The sequence below is a fragment of the Balaenoptera borealis genome, assembly GCF_965194805.1.
Source record: "Balaenoptera borealis genome assembly, chromosome: 11".
Classification (NCBI taxonomy): Eukaryota; Metazoa; Chordata; class Mammalia; order Artiodactyla; family Balaenopteridae; genus Balaenoptera; species Balaenoptera borealis.
Window position 1 is genome coordinate 29,389,827 of NC_138868.1, and position 16,236 is coordinate 29,406,062.

Sequence of the window (16,236 nt, forward strand, 5' to 3'; positions counted from 1 at the left end):
TTTCTTCGTGTACTATCCTCAGGATCTCAAAAAATGTGAAATAGTGAAAAAGTAGTTGTTCCACCCTACCACCCCCCGCCCCCCAAATAAAAACTCTGAGAAGATAGCAAAATAAAGAGAACTGAAGGGGATACAACTTGATTTTAACCATGACTGAGTTCCTGAGAAGGGTTTCAAGCCTCCTATAGCCTTGAGAGTCTCATCCAGGAAGGAAGCTAAGATGATAGAAATCCAAAATTGGTTTAAAGGAAATCTTGTGCTTTTCACTGAAAGCATTTCAGTATCCAACATGACACCCAAGAGATGCTATTTCTCTCCCTCCTTTTCTCTCCTGGCCTTTTGAAGCGGTCTTTTATTTCTTCCATAATCTATATAAACCACAAAGTTCCTTGAAAATACTATCCACAAGAAATCATATTCCAATTATACCAGTCTATAACCTACAATAATTAAAATTTCAATTCATATGTTATTGGAGTTTTAAAGCATACCGAATGGTATCTTAATTCATATTTAAGCAGAACTTTTAACGTCTTCCCTCCCAATTATGTCATGATGTCTCTCACATACACTGCAGTGGTTCTCAAGTGTTCTGTGCTTTTTTATGCTGTCAACCTCCATTCTCCAGCCTCTCTCCCCAAATTGATTCTAATTATGGATTCTGATGTCCTGGTTTCTCTCCTTAATCTTTTCTCCAGTTCATCTTTATTTTTTTGTAAATTAATCGAGATTTTCTGACTTTTTTATTTTCTCTTTTTTTCCTTGTTCATTATTATCAGATTCTGTAAAACAAAGGATGTTCAGGTTCAAGCATTAACCAAGCAAGCAAGACTAATTATATATCTTATTTCATGCTATTCCTGTCACCTACCCATCTTTCTTCCCTCTATTCAGTTTTTCCTCTTTCTTCACTTCAAAAATAAAGCTTTCTCCTGTCTATGAAATGAGAAGATAAAATTGTCTTAAATATATTAGTGTTAATTGGGTCTGGGAAACATACAAGGATGCATAATTTATTGAAACTGTGGAATTTTCTAGACTCTTTTTCTTAACCAGAGGAGCTAAATCTTCTCCGCTTTAGATTTCTTCATCACTGCCCTCCTGGATTAGGTAATGTTGCAATCCTCTGTCATCCTGTACCCATGTCAATTAAATAGAAACACAGGAAATAAGCAGTATTCCCTTGTTTTCTTACAATGCTTTTCATCCGTTCTCTAGTTGATAAGATATATCTATAAAATTTAGATGTTTCTCTAGCATGGACTCAAGTTAATTCAAGTAAAGGTTTTAGTGCTAAAGGCTCATTAAAGCTGAGATGCTTAAGTGATAATGGGCGGGTTCTGAAGGTCACAAAGCTCTAACAGAGAACAAGCAGAAAAGGAGAGACCGTTGAAAGGCTGGTAAAGATCCCAGTGACAGACTGACAACACTGATGTCTCTTGACAATGCGTTTCCTCCACTCCTGTTATGTTCCACCATGTGTGATGGCATTTGGAAAGGAATGAAAATTGGGAGAGGATGAAAAATGTTGTAATGGGAGTCATATTAATTTTAAATCAATTTCTTTGAAATATAGTTTAAATATAATGAAGTGCACCTACTGTAATTGTATGTTTCTATGAGCTTGACAAATTCGAATGGACATGTAACCATTACCACTATCCAGATATAGAACATTACCCCAAAATGTGAATTTGGGTCCCACTACAGTTCATCGTCCATCTTGGCTCTAGGTAATCATTGGCCTGCTTTCTGTCATTTTAGATGAGATTTGTCTTTGTAATTTTGCATATAAATGAAATCATGTAGTATATATATATATATTTTTTTTTTAATCTGGCTTATTTCGCTTAATATAACACTTTTGAGATTTATCCATGTTGTTGTGGGTATCAGTAGTTTATTCTTTTTTATCTCTGAATAGTATTTCATTATATGACATACCACAATACATTTATCTATTCATCAGTTGATGACCATTTGGGTTGTTTCCAGTTTTGAATTAAAAGCTGACATGAATGAACATTCACATACAAGTTTTTGTATGAATATATATTTTAACTTCACTTTTGGAGATTCTTGGGAGTGAAATTCCTGTGGTGTATAGTAATTGTACATTTAACTTTGTAAGAAACTGAAAACTGTTTTCAAAAGTGATTGCAATATTTTACATTCCTACCAGCAGTATATAAAAGATCCAGTTTCTCCACATTCTCGTCAACACTTGGCATTGCCAATCTCTTTAATTTTATCCATTCTAATGTGTATGCAGTGGTATCTCATTATAGTTTTCATTTGCATTTCTCTGAGAAATAATGATTTTGACTATTCTTTTCATAGACTTATCATCTTATGTGAGGTTTCCTTTCAAAATTTTTGCCCATTTATTATTGGATTATTTGCCACCTTATTGAGTTGGAATATTTCTTTATGTACTTTGGATAAAAGTGCTTTGTCAAATATATGCATTGTGATACATTTTCTTCTAGTCCAAAGCTTCCCTTTTATAGTTTCAATAGTATCTTTCAATGAGCAGAAGTTTTGAATTTTTATGAAGTCCAGTTTGGAAGTTTTTTTTTTCTTTTTATGGTTTCTCCTTTTTACATCCTAAGGAATCTTTGTCTATAGTAAGGTCATGAAGATTTTCTCTGATGTTTTCTTTTAAAAGTTTTAGAGTTTTAGTTTTAGATTTTACATTTATGATGATGATTCTTGAAATTAATTATGTCATCTATTGTGTGAGGTAAGGGTTGAGATTTGTTTTGTTTTTTTTTTTCTGTATTGATATCTACTTGTTCCAGCACCATTTATTGACACGACTTTCTCATTCAGTTTTCTTGGCACCTTTATGGAAACCTTTGACCAGACACGTGGGGATCTATGTGTACAATTTATATTCTCTACCAGTGACCTATTGTATTGTCCCAGAACTCGAGTTCAGTGTTGTATAGAAGTGGTTAGAGTGACCATCCATGACTTGTTCCTAACCTTTGGGATTAAGTTGATAAATCTCTAGTTGGATTGATTAAGACCAAAAGAGACAACCTATCAATATTAGGAATGATTGATAGAGAGAACATCACTGCAGATACTACTGACATTAGAAAGAGAATAGGGAATATTATGAGCACCTTAATGCTAATGTCATCAACAAGCTAGATGAAATGAACAAAGTATTTGAACAACACAAATTACTAAAACTGACTTAAGAAGAAATGGAAAGCCATCATCAAAAAAATTTATTACAAAGAAAACTCCAGGCCAGATGGTTTCACGGGTTAATTCTGTCAAACATTTGAGGGATCAATGATACCAATCCTTCACAAACAGAGATGGGGGAACACTTCCCATCTTATTTTATGAGGCAAGAGTTATCCTGATTTCAATACCAGACAAAGCCATTACAAGAAAAAATATTATAAATCAATGGCCCTGATGAACATAAACATAGACACCATTAACAAAATTTTAGCAAATTAAATTTAGCAGTATGTAAATATATCATGACCCAGTGAGATTTATCTCAAGTCTTAGCTTTAAGTTTTAGTCAAAAATATTGATATAATCCTTAGGAATAGGCTTAAGGCAAGTTGTAGTTTGCTCCTGTGGTACTTGTTAACTTCAGTAGGATAATAGTTTTTCAAGGTTCTATCTATTCTTTATAAAGTTATGTCCATGGCTTCAAGAACCAAAACCACAGATGAGAAGTCCTGTACTTATAACAGTTGTGCCCACCTCTATACTGTGAGCTGATTAGTATCTTCAATGCATTTCTTATCCAGCGGGCAAGAAAACACATGACATAATTAGAAAACTGTGAAGTGGTGCCTATTCTGAAGGATGGTGTATAACCACGGTGAAAATTCTGTGATTCAGGGTCCAAATAAATCTTTTTAATGTGGAAGTTTAGTTCAGGGTAATCAGAGATAACCCGTGAAACAGATGAATTCGGATTTGGGTGTTAAAGTAGGCATTCATTTTCTCACCAATCATCAGAATATATTTTGTATCATAATTACTTATGGGTGTGTTGCAAGATAAAGTTGCAAAATGGGGTTGATTAAATTTTACATACATTAGAGTCACTTTCAAGTCACTCTCATTCTCATGGGTATTCTGGAATGCTTTCTCGAGTGGGAGGAAAGGTGATAAAGTTACAGCCAGTGCCTGTAATAGCTCAAAACTAACGTTGTGCCTTATTTATTATATTTTACCATAGAGTATTCCATCAACTACTATGTCTGCCATGGTTAAGGTGATGAAAAAATAAAAATGATTGGTAGTCTTTTTTACTTTAGCTGTACTATGTTGGGAAAAGAATTAATTACCAACATTTTGAGACACTGAGAAGCAGACTAGCTGAAAAAAGACCGCCTCCCCCGCATCATTAACTGTGTCTCCAACTGCCATCCTTGACTCTGGCCATACTGGCCATGCAGTAATTAGCAGAAGTCAAGTTCTGTCTTGAATATTTCCTCTAAGTTTGATTTTCTTGCAGTCTTATTACATATGTATATAATGCAACCTTTGTCTTATAACGTTGATTTCGCTACAGCTTTCACAAACTTTGTGAAAAATACATCAGGATGACAAGTGAAAAATTTCCCTTTCTCTTCTTGAGGATTGCCAATGGCATCAAAATTCATTATTCAAAATCTTACCCATAATATCTTAAAGAGCCCAAGTTTTAATTATATAAATGACTTACAAATTGGGAAAATGTGACATAATGGAAAAGCCATGAGTTTTATAATCAGAAAGTCTTGAATTATCATTCTCATTCCCTTAATTTAATGGTTGTGTGACCCTAGATAAGTCACTAAACCTTCCTGGACCTTCCTTTCTTCATCCATAAAATGGACATAATGTCTGTCTTACCATTCAGATTTCATCTGAAATTCCACTCCCTGATTCTACCATCTCAGTGAGATCTTTGGGATATTTTTGTCTGCAGAACATAGCTGTTTCACTCCCACTCATCTTCTTTTTGGTAACAGGTTCTTCAGTCTTGACCAAAGGTTGGCAGATGGCCTAAAATAAACCAATCAGATAGTTTTTCTTCCACTACTCTTACATGGAGAAACATAGAAATTGGCAGTGGTTGTAGCAGAGTCATGCCATGGTAGGATCCCCAGGTGGACTCATGATGTTCTGTTTATGAGATTCCAAGATTGCAATGTAGCTTGTCCTTTAAGACACCTGGATACTATATTCTTTCTTGGATTCTGTGAGCTATCATAATATTCATTTCATAAACCCACTTCAGTTTAAATTAAGTCAGAAATGGTTTCTGTGTTTTACATTCAGAAATCTTAACCAAAACTATCCCTTATCATATGCCCCCATAATGCCCTTTGCTCCTGTCTTTATAACACGTCAGAGTTGTAATTGATTGTTCAACATTTATTTCCCTTACCGGATAGTAAGTTCTATAAAAATCAAGGAACACTGTCTGCCTTGTTCCTCTGTTTCTCAGGGCTTATCCCCAGCACAGTGCCTGCCACCTGGAAATAGTTAATGGTGGCTAAATAAAGGATTCATATAAAGCTCTCACAGTGCTTAATAAATGTGAATACTTTTCTTCCCTCCTTTTTCTACCTTCCCCCTTTCCTTTGTTTTAACACCAGAAGCACATCTCTTTGAAAATACAAATAGTGTAATACCCACGTCTTGTGCTTCAAATTGTGCACACATCCCTCCTCTACCCACCTCCCCGAACAGTGACTCTTCAAGTTTCTCTTGAAATGAAAACAGATTCAGCACATGCTTTGAGAGTCAAAGCAAGGGTCAACGTCCCTCCTAAGGGAATATGACAGAAACGCCCTACATCCAGTTAATGCCTGGATGGTTTCTGCCAAAGCCTTGCCCTCTGCTCCATCTTTCCTGTGGATATTGCTGTGCTAGTGGCCCAAGTCGTGCTGCCAAGAGGTCCCAGAAGAAGGTGAGTATAACAGGCCCACACAGAGATTGAACCTGTGACCCGCTCCTTATTAGCAAGTCTACCCAGCAGACCTGACTCTAAACTGGTTGCTGAATTTCTCTCAGATCACTCCTGCTGTTTTCGCTCCAAGGTCATGAATCTGACCCAATAAAGATAGTTAACTTGAAAAAAATCTTCATGCCATTTTTAGAATATCTGGAGCAGAACGACCTTGGCATTGGTCAGTGTTTGTAAAGGGCATTCGGTTTGTGAGAAAATGAACGCATTGCTATTCCAGGGAGTTACAAGACAATATCATGTTTCTTCTTTTTTCATTTTTGACACTGGGGGGTGGTTTTGCAGTATAGCTATTGGACTATAGAAACAGCCTTCTAGCTTAGAATGTAGCCAAAATTAAACAGAGGGATGTAAAAATCTACAGAGAATGTAGGACTATAAACACAGGAGAAGCTAGCTGTTTTAAGAAAAAAGGAGATACTTCTAGCTAAATGCCTATTATATGCCAGACACTCAGCTACACAATTTTACTTAGAGTATTTTTGTTGATGTTCTTTTATAGACGTTATTTCCCCCATTTTATGCATGATAAACTGAGGCTTAGAGAGGTTTAAATGATGTGTTTAGGGTCACCCAGCATAGTGTGGAATTTGGTCACCTCCTTCTATCTTAAGAATTCTTCCCATCCTTTCAACAGTACTGAACTTCCTCTGTTAACATGTTACTCCTTGTCTCTATGAGAAATTCTGCTTTGAACTTGGTTTTAGCTGCCATAGACACACAATATATTTGCCTTTCACAGTAGCCAGTTCTGAAAATATCAGTAATATTCAATCAAAATTTCATTTCATTTCTCTCATCTTCCTTCCCATGTGGCGGGTGTTTATTTTTTTTCAGGTTCTATCTTTCTTCATAGGTCTGGAAATGTTTCTTCAGTAGGTCTGGGTGAAGCTGATGAATTTGCATTTTCCACAAGACCTTTCTGTGGAAAAGGATAGTCCTGCCCTATCCTCAAACATTCTGAAGTAGGACATCCCAAGACACAGACGGAGAAAGACTATGCTGAGGGGAGAGGGCTTATGCTGGTTCTCTCACTGCGCTTAACTTGAAATCAGGACTTAAGGAAAGTTGATGCTTTGAAGACATAAGGATTTGGTTTAAATCCTGGCTCTCTCATGGTTGAGGTGTATAAACTTAGACAATTTATTTAATCTCTCAAAGTGTGCATTTCCTCATCTATAAAATGAACAGACTAATAGCACCTCCTTTATAAGTCTGTAGTAAGGTTAAAATGAGATACTGTGCCTGGCATATAGCAAACATTCAATACAAAGTTTCTGAAAATTTCTTCCAAATATTGTACTTCCTTTATGATATAGGATAATTCCATAGTAGATTCAGTAAGAAAATATGGATTAAAAAATGTTGGGAAAAATGCAGGTATGAGTTATTCTTCGAAATTAGAATTTCAGTCATTCCAAAAAATATCTGTTACATGTCTGTTTTTCTGCTTTGCTTTGGTTACTCTGCTAGGTATACACATATTTTGTGGACATATCTCAACCTTAAAGCTGATATGCAGGTGGGCAAAACTCTCTACTTATTTGTTTTGTTGGAGACAAAATATTGGATTGAGAAAATTATGACTCTGACCTAAAATGGACAAATTTAGGGATGTTTGTTCTAAGTTTCCAAAGCTTTAAAATATGAGTACACTACTACTAAATGAAAGCATCTCTTATTTCAACCAAGCAGAAAAATAATGTAGCCCATGTAGATTTGCCCAAATTGGAATTCCAGGAAATTACCCTGAATATTCTCCCTCCTCACTTCTTTGCATGACTTCAACTCTCTGACTGAAAGGAAGCCAATTTATTTTGTGAGGATTTTAATAATATATTAATTATGATAAGATTGAAATCTAATGACTAGCTCCTTGAGACTGAGAGACATTGGACTATTTATATATACTCTCTGCCCTTTCAGTCTGACCTACTTTGACAGTTTTATTAAACCAATTGACTTTTGAAGTTTGTTTATGAAATGACTGGGGAAGACTGACTATTTGGGGTGTTTGGCATTTGTACAACACACCATTTAATAAGTTCCGTCAGAGTATTTCTGAAGTCCAGGAAAATGTCATTCTCTAACCTGTTAAGTAAATCACAGTTGAGTCCATGTGTGTGTTTTGGAACTTGTGTATACAGTGAACACACAGAATTTTCCCATTATAAAACAAAAAAGAGCTCTCTTTGTGTGTAACTTGATTGTTGTCAGTCTACAGTTCTAACTTCATGTGACTTGAATGGGATTGGTTCATGTACTGAATTGTTCCATTACCTTTTCATCCAATGTTCATTCATTAATTTTTTCAACATTTACTGAGCACCTACTCTGCCTCAGGTGCTGTAAAAGTCCCTGGGGATAAGCAGCAAAAAACAGTCTAGTTTTGCTAGACTGACAAGCAAATAATCAAATCAGTGATTTGCTAAATATAATAGCCACATGTGCCACAAAGGAAAAATGCGGGTTACTTCTTTTATTAGAAGTTTTAGCTATTACAATCTATTATTAACATTTCCCCATCCCCCAGCATACATATATCCTGGAATTCTGTTGTTTGAGCTACTCTTTTATACCTAGTACAAGTGAAAAGTATGAAAAATTGCATTTTCAAGCTTTTGTGAAGTTGCTAGTACTAAGTGCAAATAGTATGTGTATTCAATGCTATTGTTCAGGAACTAATATATAATTATATGCCTTTTCACTGCTGGCTGGGAGATATCCTCATTTTTTCCCCCATGACCACTACCCCCTCATGGTCTTTGATCTCTTTGATACATTTGATCCTGTCTTGTGTTGACCCCTGTCTTACTTATTTAAGTCTTAGTTCCCTAAGCAGACCCTTAGGCTACTTGAAGGCAGGGTCCATACCTGGTTCATTATTTTGCTGCTAGACAGACCTTGTCTCCAATAGGTGCTTAAATGATATGTGTTGATTTGCTGATGTATTTCTTCCTGTTTATAGGTTACAAGTGGATGAACATTGATCAGTGGTCAGGGTCATTGTAGCCCCATCTATGTATCTGTTGTTGATTAGTCTATTTTTCAAGGTTGCAAATCTTAAAAGGCAGTGGAATCTGGCTTTCTTGGCTCTATAACTTTGCAGGTAAGTTACCAGAGAGGAACTTAGTTGAATAAACCCACTAACATCATACTGCTTATTGTCAGTATGAAGGCTCATTGGCTTTAGACCCATCCACTACCAAGGGAAACAAAGAAATGAGAGAGTGACAGGTTCCAGGTATGGACAAATGTAACTCCTTATCAGTGGATGGTTTGGCCTCAGTTAATATGAAAGCTTGGTAGTGGAAATGTGGATGGAATCTGATTCCTTACTTCCCAAGATAAAAGGTAAGAACCTCATACCTGCTTGAGAAAAGAAGCTGTTCTTACTGACTACACCTAGGCTTTGATAATCTTGCTTCCCTACTATTGATGTCAGATACTTGTCCTACTAATCTTCTGTTATATCCTCAAGGGTTTTAAAATTTCCTCTATTTCTGCCTGTACATAGATTTATAATTGATTTATTTTTATTTAATTCATATCTAACTAGTAGGGGGTTTGTCTTAACCTTCTAATTCCGGAATAATAGTGGGGTAGATTGGAGCAGTTCAATTTTTTACATTCAACTCTTATTTATAAGTACCCAGTGAGAGAAAGTATATTACAAAGGATAAGAGCTGTTTGTTGCTAATGATAAATTTTCTGGGTTTGCATCTCACCTTTGCCACTTGTCATCCAGTTGACACTGGAGAGGTGGTTAATGTGTTTGTGCCTCAATACTTAGTTCATTGGGTTGTTCTGAGGATTTCATGAGTCAGTACATAAAAAAACATTTAGAAGGGCTCACGAGGAGCTCAGTGCCTATTAGTCACTATTGTTATTAATAGTACTGCTGTTACTGTGTCACTAGATATTTAGCGGATGGAGTTTTAATGGTATTACTTCCAAGAATAAAGGTACAGTCAGATCCTGCCCTCCATTTACCTTGTCCCCCAGCAAAGTTTCAACTAAGACAAGTATATGCATAGAACCAAAGAAGGTTAAAGAATATTGAGTTAGTGCTCAATAGTGTCCAAAGCAAGGCTCTCTGGATGAACCTATTTGCAGGGCAGGGATAGAGACACAGATGTAGAAAACGGACGTGTGGACACAGAGGGGGAAGGAGGGGGTAGGACGAATTGGGAGATTAGGACTGACGTATATACACTACCATGTGTAAAATTGATAGCTAGTGGGAAGCTGCTGCATAGCACAGGGAGCTCAGCTCGGTGCTCTGTGATGACTAGATGGGTGGGATGGGGGGTGGAAGTGAGGTCCAAGAGGGAGGGGATATATGTATACATATAGCTGATTTACTTAGTTGTACAGCAGAAACTAACACAGCATTGTAAAGCAACTATTCTCCAATTAAAAAAAAAAATGAACTCTTCATCTCCAAGAAGGGGAGAAGGGAGGATAAAAATTGGGAGGAACATATACTTTAATATGGCTTCAAAGAGAGAACAAGAGTGAGAGACAGAGACATGCTGGTTACAAGAGAAACCCTGGGTCTGCTTATCAAAAAAAAATGGTAGAGTGACAGACTTAATCAAAAGTGCTGCCTAGTAAAAAAATGGTCCAATACAGATTTTAACCAATAATATTATCAAGTTCTTTTAATCTACATAATTTTACAAAGAGGACAGACAGAGGTAGAAATGTGGGGTAAGGCTGCAAAAATATTCCTTTATATTCAGAACTTCTTGCAAAATCTTGTCCAGATGCTATAGTCTAAGAATTTGCAATCTAATATGGATGATAATAAAATGAACCACATAGTTCAGTGTTATAAAGGGTTGAGTAAGACATTTTCCATAAGGAAGAATCAAGCAAAATTGCATAGGCAGTCTGGGCAGAGTTTCAGCTTGGGCAATTTAAGAAGGTTTCCTGGAAGAGGTGACATTTAACAAAAGTCAGAATTTACTATGCACTGGCTTTGTGTAAGCAATGTGTTAAGTGCTATACATACATTATCTTGTTTTGTTCTCACAAGTACCTTATGAGGAGAAACTACATTGCCCCATTTTACAAATGACAAAGAGGCTTAGAGAGATTAAATAATTTCTAAGGTTTGTAAGTAGCAACCACCTGAATATGGTTCAAAGCCAGGTTCCCTGAGGATGAATACCTAAACTCTCCGTTCTACTGCCTTCTTCCACTTTGCCCTGCTGTCTCCTACCAGGAGATAGGAAGGGTCCAATGGAAAGCATAAGGGAATATGTTAAGAAAACAGTGGCTCTTTCAATTTGTTTCATAGACTTCATTTAGGGAACACTTTGCACAAGGCCTGAGGCTGGCGATGGAGACAGAGTTACAAGGCACAGTGGCTTCTACTAAGGAGCTGGGAGACAAGGCAATGAATAAATAGTGCCAGACGAATAGTACAAAGAGTAAGCAGTGAATATTTAATTGATGACTATTTATTATGCACCTACCATGTGCTAAATTGATGGGATTGTAAAGATGAATATAATTCCGACTTTTAAAATGTTTTTATAACTTATTAGGTAAGATAATAAATGTATATAAACAACTATGATAGAAGGCAGGATATGGTAGGCCCTAGCAGAGAGGATTAGAGAAAATGGGGCCAAGAGAGAACATAGGAACATAGAAAAGCAGGACTATCATCCCTGTACATGGAGCACATTATATGCTAGTGCTCTACTTTGGAGTTTACCTCATTGATTTTCACCATAACCCATACAAGTATAGAAATTTACCCTAATTTTATGCATTAGGACACTAGGGCACATACAGGCTAAGTGTTCCACCTAAAAACAAAACAAAGACAGAAAGGAGCAGGTCTGTCTGCTCCTTTGAAGGTAGCATTTGACGGTTGATGTGATAAAAAAGAAAAATAGATATAGAACAGTATGGTAGACAGACTCCAAGGCAGTCCCCAGATATTCTCATATTCTCTGCTATGGTCGCTTACACAACTTTTTCTTGGAGCCCTGGACTGCCAAGTGAGCAGCGTGACTACTCTGAGACCAATATGCTGGGAACACGTGGAGAGGCCACATGGAGAGACCACATGGAGAAACCATGAGAATAGTTGAAGAGAGAGGCATGCCCAGTGACTTCGCATCTACTCCTGTCCCTTAAAAGTCTACTCATCTCAGTTGAAGCTCCAGATATTATGGACCAGCGACCAGTCCAACCCAATAATTCCTAACCACATTGAAAATTCTGGAGCAAAATAAATGATTGTTGTTTATTAAGGCACTAAGTTTTTGGAGTGATTTGTTGACACAGCAATAACAAATAATGAGGACCGGGAAGGCATGCATGTTACTTATCTATTGCTGTGTCACACATTACCCCCAAAGTTAGAAGTTAAAACACACGTACTTTTATTATCTCAGTTTCTGTGTGCCAGGGGTCTAGTCATGGCTTGTCTGGGTCCTCTACTTCAAGGTCTGTCACTAAGCTTCAATGAAGGTATTGGCTGAGACTTTAGTCATCTCAGGGATCAATTGGGAAGAATCTGCTTCCTAGATCACTCATGAAGTTGATGGCAGAATTCACTTCCTCACAGAGTGTTGGACTAAGGCATCCATGGCTCACAGGCTTTTAGCTAGAGGACTCTCAGTGCTTTACCACACGGACCTCTCCATATAGCATCTCAACTTAAAGCAAGAAAGAAAGCAAAAGAGAGCACCAGAAAAAGAACACTACAGAAGTCACAATCTTTTGGAATCTAATCATAGAAGTGACATCTCATCCCATTTACTGCATTCTATTCATGGGAAGCATGTCACAAGATCCAGTCCTCACCCAAGAATAGGGGATTACTCAAAGATGTGAATACTAGGAGACAGGGATCATTGAAGACCATTTTCAGAGTCTACTTACCACAGTATGATAAATCCAAATACTTGTTAGAAGCAGTTCATCCTTTCATCTTCTAGAAAAATAAAGAGAAGGGTTTTTTGTTTGTTTGTTTTTTTGTTTTTTGAGAAATAGTATTAGCCCCAGGTTTCAATCATGATTCCTAAATGTAGTGCATGTTGGGCATAGGGAGGGAAATTATTTTAGCTTCTTTGAGTCTGTTTGCTCATCTTTAAATGCCAATAATAGTTTTTTCTTCACAGAATTTTATGAATATTAAATGACTGAATGTAAGTGCAAATATCTCTTAGAGCATCTGGAATATGTGATGTTCTCTAAAAAAAATTTGTTAGATCTGATGATGAGAATGTGTGTTAGATTTATTTGAAGGAAAAATCTAAAAGTGGACATTTAAAAGTATAGACGTGGCCTAGAATCCATGTAGTCTGCATGTATCTTCAGGTACCTGCTAGCATCGTAATCAGAAAATAATTTTTTTGAATGTAGAGACAAGAAAGAAATCAGTTCTAGTTTTTCAGTTTTCAAAAGTCCTCTCCATTCTATTATGTGTCTTGTGGAAAGTAAGTTACTAAAGGATACTACATGGTGATTTCTTGGTCTCAGAATTTAACACTGCAGGTTGTTAATGGTACCTTAGAGGAAGTACTGAGCCCATTCAAAGGAGAATGAAGTGGAAGTAACTATGAGTTTTTCTAACATTTGAGCAGCCAATGATCTTCCACAGCATGGACATTAGAGTCTAGATAGGAGATTTTGCTCTGTTGAATTCTAGAGTGAACCAGGAATCAAACCAACAGTGCAGGGCTCTATGTCCCTTATGTTGCCCTCTTAGCTTGAGTTAAACCATGGATACATGTAATAAGGGAGTCTCCTGGGTCTTTTATCCATGCTGGTGAACCAGGAGAGCAAGTGAAGGTTGCCAAAGAGGCCAGAGGTACTGCCTTCAGCCAGTTAAGTAAACCACAGATATTTGAGCATCAGCCATGTGTTAGAAATCTGGGATACAAAGGTTTTACATAGCAAAGTAAAAAGAAAAAAAAAAAAAAAAGATCATCAGCAACAACAAAAACTGTAATAGAAAGTAGTATGGGCTGTAGTAGAGAAAGAGTCTGAATGAAGTGATGTGAAAACATACATGGGAAACAGTTAATTCCACCTGAGAAAATTCAGAAAAAAAGGAGCCACATTTGACATGATAGTTGAATGGAAATTTGCTGAGTCTGGACTGAATACATCAACCTGTTCCAGATCACACCTGCACTGAAGATATATTATCCATCCTTACCTCCAGTCCTGTACCTAACTATTCAGTGATTTGCATGGGAGTCTGGAGCCTCCTGGCAATGAATTTATGAACTTCAGTCCATTCATACTTGGGGGTCAGGGACATACAAACACGTTTGGAGGCCTATGGGGATGGTGAAAGGAGGACACAAATACAGAAGTCTCAGGAGAGGATTCATCCAACTCGAGAAAGGAAGGATTTAGCTCAGTGAGCCAGACTCCACAGTAGAGCCTGAGGGTCATATGGGAAAAGTGTCTCTAGGAAAAGTGCATTGTTTTTGTACATGAAACCAGCCAGAATCAACCATCTGAGTAGAGTCTATGCTTCTTAGGAAAAGGAAGTAGTATATCTATAAATATTAAAATACTTTTAACACCTAGATGCTCCAGCCAGCTGGCTGTGGAACCCTATAAACAAGCAGAACAGTGAGATCCAGGAAAAAAGGAAGAGAGTGTGCTGAAGTAGATAGAGAAGTGAGCACTAGAGGTGTCAGAATTAGAGGTGACCGTGGTGCCAATAGCAGCCAAAGGGAATGTTAGTGTCCTGGAAATAGGTAATTGCATGAGTAAGGTCCATGATAATGTGAGATTTCATTCCAGAAGAAGGCACACAGCAATGCTACAGGAAAAGACACAAGAAGGAGCCTGGACTGAGCACTGGAGATAGGGTGACCAACTATAACAGTTTGCCCAGGGACTGAGAAATGTTTTAGAAAGGGGGACTTTCCATGCTGAAATGTGAAAGTCCTCGGCAAACTGGGACAAAGTGGTCACATAAACCAGAAGGATTTGTAAATATAGTGCAATACCAATGGGAACCTTCCAAGATTTTAAAGGAGGAAGATGACCTCAAATAACTGAGGGACAGGGTTGTTGCTGAGAGCCAGTGTTTTGCAGATGGAAGATATCAAGCCAATGAAGGCCAGGGACACAAGAAGTGTGACCTCATTTCTATACTGACTTATGAAATCTGGGATAATTCAATCCATCTTCAACTTCCCTCTTCTCAAATCTAAAGAGTTGGTCCACTGACTGGGCTGAGCGTGTAGTCAAAACATATGAACACAATTTTTACCTAAGACTATGATAAATGCTGGTCCAAATACCAGGCCCAGCCTGGATTAGTAAGGAAGAATAGAGGCCCAGATGTTATGGTAGGTGAGGATGAGGTCTAACCTGAAGCCGCCAAAGCCGTGGGTTCGTGATGGGGGTCATGAACTTTGAGATAGGGCATTGATCTAGGGAAACAAGATGAATAGTAAGCAGGCAGAGACCAATTGTCATGGAAGGAGAGGTCAGTCATGGGAAGACTGTTGATAAATTACAAGGAATGAATCAGTTTTTACTTAAGTCTCTTTTAACAGACCGGCTGTGGAAGGTAAATGAATAGGCTGCCCTGTTTTAAAGAGCCAGAGGTAGGGGTACAATGAGTCTACTTTGGGGGAAAACCTGCAAGTATTAGCACAATGTCTGGGCACAGATTAGGTCTTCAGTAAATGCTGGCTTTCTGTCTTCATTCTTCCTGAATATGAAGGAGAGCATAGCATTTTCCTGAATTAGAGACCTTGTACCTAGCTGATCTGATTCCAGTCCATTCTTCATGCCGCCTCCAGAACTATCATCTTCCAAAAATAATAGATGACGTTTTAAAAATCACTAGGCATTAATTGTCGTTTAAAAAATAAGATTCAAAATTCATAGCATCCAAGGCCCTTTTAAACCTGACTCCGATGTTCTCCAGTACTGACTCCGCCACTCCTTACGTGAACTGCTAGTTACAGACACACCAACTCTCCTTCTTGCCTTGAAAATACCCTATTTTCAAGAAAGGAAAAACAAGAATGAAACAAGAAAGAACATGAAAGAATAAACAACAAATAACATGGAAGATTTACATGAAAACAATGAAAATACTACCAGGGGACCCAAAATACAAAGTGAATGAAAGGAAATACTGTATTCTTGGAAAGACTGACATAATAATGCTAACAACTCATTAATTTACTCATTCCATAAATTGAATATGATATCAATACAAATTTCATCCATTA